The following is a 5,210-nucleotide window of genomic DNA, read 5'->3' as shown; positions in this document are numbered from 1 at the left end:
GTGGTGGGAGTCTGCTATAGACCACCACACCAGGGGGTGAGGTGGACGAGGCTTTCTTCCGACAACTAACAGAAGTTACTAGATTGCAGACCCTGGTTCTCATGGGAGACTTTAATCTCCCTGATATCTGCTGGGAGAGCAATACAGCAGTGCACAGACATCCAGGAAGTTCTTGGAAAGTGTAGGGGACAATTTCCTCGTGCAAGTGCTGGAGGAACCAACTAGGGACAGAGCTCTTCTTGACTTGCTGCTCACAAACCGTGAAGAATTAGTAGGGAGGCAAAAGTGGATGGGAATCTGGGAGGCAGTGACCATGAGATGGTCGAGTTCAGGATCCTGACACAAGGAAGAAAGGAGAGCAGCAGAATACAGACCCTGGACTTCAGAAAAGCAGACTTTGACTCCCTCAGGGAACTGATGGACAGGATCCCCTGGGAGAATAACATGAGGGGCAAAGGAGTCCAGGAAAGCTGTCTGTATTTTAAAGAATCCTTATTGAGGTTGCAAGAACAAACCATCCTGATGTGTAGAAAGAATAGTAAATATGGCAGGTGACCAGCTTGGCTTAACAGTGAAATCCTTGCTGATCTTAAACAGAAAAAAAGAAGCTTCCAAGAGGTGGAAGATTGGACAAATGACCAGAAAGGAGTATAAAAATATTGCTCAGGCATGCAGGAGTGAAATCAGGAAGGCCAAATCACACTTGGAGTTGCAGCTAGGAAGAGATGTTAAGAGTAACAAGAAGGGTTCCTTCAGGTATGTTAGCAACAAGAAGAAAGTCAAGGAAAGTGTGGCCCCCTTACTGAATGAGGGAGGCAACCTAGTGACAGAGGATGTGGAAAAAGCTAATGTACTCAATGCTTTTTTGCCTCTGTCTTCACAAACAAGGTGAGCTCCCAGACTACTGCACTGGGCAGCACAGCATGGGGAGGAGGTGACCAGCCCTCTGTAGAGAAAGAAGTGGTTCGGGTCTATTTAGAAATGCTAGATGAGCACAAATCCATGAGGCTGGATGCGCTGCATCTGATGGTGCGAAAGGAGTTGGCGGATGTGATTGCAGAGCCATTGGCCATTATCTTTGAAAACTCGTGGTGATCGGAGGAGGTCCCAGATGACTGGGAAAAGGCTAATGTAGTGCCCTTCTTTAAAAAAGGGAAGAAGGAGGATCTGGGGAACTACAGGCCAGTCAGCCTCACCTCGGTCCCTGGAAAAATCATGGAGCAGGTCCTCAAGGAATCAATTTTGAAGCACTTAGAGGAGAGGAAACTGATCAGGAACAGTCAGTATGGATTCACCAGGGGCAAGTCATGCCTGACTAACCTAATTGCCTTCTATGAGGAGCTAACTGGGTCTGTGGATGAGGGGAAAGCAGTGGGTGTGTTATTCCTTGACTTTAGCAAAACTTTTGATACGGTCTCCCACAATATTCCTGCCATCAAGTTAAAGAAGTATGGGCTGGATGAATGAACTATAAGGTGGATAGAAAGCTGGCTAGATTGTCAGGATCAACAGATAGTGACCAATGGCTCCATGTCTAATTGGCAGCTGGTATCAAGCAGAGTGCCCCAAAGGTTGGTCCTAGAGCCGGTTTTGTTCAATATCTTCATTAATGATTTGGAGGATGGCGTGGACTGCACTCTCAGCAAGTTTGCAGATGACAATAAACTGAGAAGAGTAGTAGATACGCTGGAGGGTAGGGATAGTATAGGTCTGTCGCATCTTACATGCATTTAACATGTGCGATTTCAGATTTACGCGGTCGGCAAAAAAAAAAAAAAGAGAAAAATAACAATTTTAATACTGTGCCTGTAGTGCGGGCGATTCCGCACGCCATTACACTCAATGTAATTTTGACTATACGTGATTTTCGCTTTACGCGCTGACTGCGGAATGTAACCCCAGCGTAAGATGCGACAGACCTGTATACAGAGGGGCCTAGACAAATTAGAGGATTGGGCCAAAAGAAACCTGATGAGGTTCAACAAGGACAAGTGCAGAGTCCTGCACTTAGGACGGAAGAATCCCATGCACTGCTACAGACTAGGGACCAAATGGCTAGGCAGCAGTTCTGTAGAAAAGGGCCTAGGGGTTACAGTGGACGAGAAGCTGGATATGAGTCAACAGTGTGCCCTTGTTGCCAAGAAAGCTAACAGCATTTTGGCCTGTATAAGTAGGGGCATTGCCAACAGATCGAAGGACGTGTGTCCAGTTTTGGGCCCCACACTACAAGAAAGATGTGGAAAAATTGGAAAGAGTCCAGCGGAGATCAACAAAAATGATTAGGGGGCTGGAGCACCTGACTTATGAGGAGATGCTCAGGGAACTGGGATTGTTTAGTCTGCAGAAGAGAAGAATGAATGGGGATTTGATAGCTGCTTTCAACTACCTGAAAGGGGGTTCCAAAGAGGATGGATCTAGACTGTTCTCAGTGGTACCAGATGACAGAACAAGGAGTAATGGTCTCAAGTTGCAGTGGGGGAGGTTTAGGTTGGATATCAGGAAAAAAAAATTCACCAGGAGGGTGGTGAAGCACTGGTATGAGTTATCTAGGGAGATGGTGGAATCTCCTTCCTTAGAGGTTTTTAAGGTCAGGCTTGACAAAGCCCTGGCTGGGATGATTTAGCTGGGGATTGGTCCTGCTTTGAGCAAAGGGTTGGACTAGATGACCTCCTGTGGTCCCTTACAACCTTGATATTCTATGATTCTATGTTTCTATGACCCAAACTGGGTCCAAATGATTCATATTTTTTGTGAACTGAAAAATGCAGGGAAAAAAAAGCAGTTTGGGAAATGGTGACATGTTTTATTTTGGGTCAGTTGGACAATAAACTGCAGCCTCAAGCCATCACTTCATCCTTCGTGACTGGATTGCATCTCCCATGGTGCAACACAGTCATGTGACTGCTATGATGCAACACACTGGTCTGGAGATGTAAATCAGCCAAGAAGCATGGCCCATAAAGAAGAATTACGACTGAAAGACCTGAACTACAACTACCATGTGGCACTGTTACACCTGAGGCAGATGGTGTTTCATGTCAAAAGGAGAGCATTTTAAAGGTATTAAGGCACTTAATGAAATTTTCAAAAGCATCTATGTGCCCGATTCACACTCATTTCCATGGATTTTTAAAATACCATTAGTCACCTTTAAAAATCTGGCCCACCAGACATGAAACAAATAATTTCAGTTCAGTTCAAGAAACCATAATACTTCAATACAGGTTAAATTGATCTGAACTGGTATTAAAGAATGGGCATTAGGCACCTATTACCTTAGCCCCTCTTTGAAATCCCAGACCACCGTAGCCCTCAAGTATGATATCATGGGTCCATTAAATGGAATTCACTGTGGTCTGATGTAAGTCTAATAGATAAAAATCATTCTGACCTGTGGAACTCATTGCCACAGGATATTAGTGTGTTAAAAAATGGGAATCGATTAGGACATCTTGGAAAGTCCCAGACAAGAAGAAGACTTTTATGCCATGCACTGTTTTCCTCAGAGTGTCCTTGAACTCCTCGTTCCTCAGGCAATAGATGACTGGGTTGAAGAGGGGTGTCAGAACTGTGTAGATGACAGACACCAGCTTGTTGGAGTCAAAGGAACTTATTGCCCAAGGTCTGGCATAGATGAAGAGGGAGGAAGCATAGAAGATGGTGACCACCAGCAAGTGGGAGGCACATGTAGAAAAGGCCTTGTGACGCCCCTTGGCTGAGGGGATGCGCACAACCGTAGAGATGATGCAGATGTAAGAGGCCACAGTAATGGAGAGAGGCCCCAGGAGAATGAGCAGGGCCAGCAGAAAGTCCACAAGTGCTGCCAGTGACATGTCGGTGCAGGCCAGGTTGAGCAGCGGTGACACGTCGCAGAAGAAGTGGTTGATGATGTTGGCCCCACAGAAGGTCAGACGCGAGATGAAGAGGACCTTCCACATGGAGATGAGAAAGCCACTCAGCCAGGACCCAGCCACCAGGCGGATGCAGAGAGTCTGGCTCATGATGGCTGAGTAGCGTAGCGGGTTGCAGATGGCCATGTAGTGGTCATAGGCCATGACGGCCAGGAGGACACACTCAGTGCAGGCCAAGGCCAGGAAGAAGTAGAGCTGGGCCATACACCCAATAAAGGAGATGTTTTTCCTTTTTGTTACAAAGCTCAATAGCATCTTGGGCACCGTGACTGAGACGTACCAGATCTCCAGGAAAGAGAGATTCCCCAGGAAGAGGTACATGGGCTTGTGGAGTGGGACGTTGGCCCAGATTAGCATGATGATCACCGTATTCTCTATCACTGTCAATGCAGAAGGAACATCAAGAAGAGCAGGAGCTGCAGCTCCAGGATGCCAGGGAAACCCAACAGAATGAACTCAGTCACATGACTTTGGTTGGCCCAGTGCATGCTGGAGGTCCTGGCCCTGTTGTTATTCAATCTGGAGGAGAGACACAGGTGTTAGAAATGTGACTGCATGTCAACACAGTATTGATGGCTTTGTCACAGGGACTGGGACTCGAAAAGCCATGCAAATAATTAGAGCTGGTCAGAATTAAATAATACTAATATTATTAATAAAAAAATAATGGGCCAGGTTTACAAAGGTATTTCAGCACCTAAAGATATAGATTGGCATGTAGTGGCACACAGATTTGCATCAAAAGTGACTAAGTTAAGCACCTGGGGCCATATTTTTAAAGATATTTGGATACTTAAAGAAGTAGATAGGTACCTAGTAGGATTTTCAAAATCATCTGTGTGACAGCACCTATTAATTTTGAATGTTTTTAAAAATCTGGGCCTAGGTGCCTAACTCCCATGGAAATCAATTGGAGCTAGACACATAGTTGCTTTTAAAAATCCCAGTGAGCACTTATTTTTATCTTTAGGGTGTGAAAACACCTTTGAAAATCTAGCCCAAGTTAAAGCAATTGGCCTTTTTTTCCTATACTGAAAATGTTCATGAATAATTGTCAACATGTTTCCTTTGTTCATGACATTTCTCCACAAGATTACTTTTAATTGAGATGATTTTTTTTTACTAAATGAAAACTGGCTTTTGGGGAAATGAAAATAAAAATTAAGACAAATGTCGAGAACCATGTTCATTAAAATATAACACAAGTATTTTCAGAGACAAATGAAAAATGGCTCCATGTCAAACCCAGGAAATTAACATAACATTCATTATGTTTGAGCATTTTTTGACCAGCTCTAA

At 44.6% G+C, this 5,210-nt stretch overlaps 1 pseudogene; it reads right to left on the bottom strand.

Moving 5' to 3' along the window:
* Positions 1-3,416: 3,416 nt before the first annotated feature.
* On the bottom strand, positions 3,417-4,399 carry LOC117885571 (annotated as a pseudogene).
* Positions 4,400-5,210: the final 811 nt, after the last annotated feature.

This window comes from Trachemys scripta, chromosome 12, assembly GCF_013100865.1.
Source record: "Trachemys scripta elegans isolate TJP31775 chromosome 12, CAS_Tse_1.0, whole genome shotgun sequence".
NCBI lineage: Eukaryota > Metazoa > Chordata > Testudines > Emydidae > Trachemys > Trachemys scripta.
The sequence above is the reverse complement of the archived record's forward strand: the minus strand, read 5'-3'. Positions and strand labels throughout refer to the sequence as shown.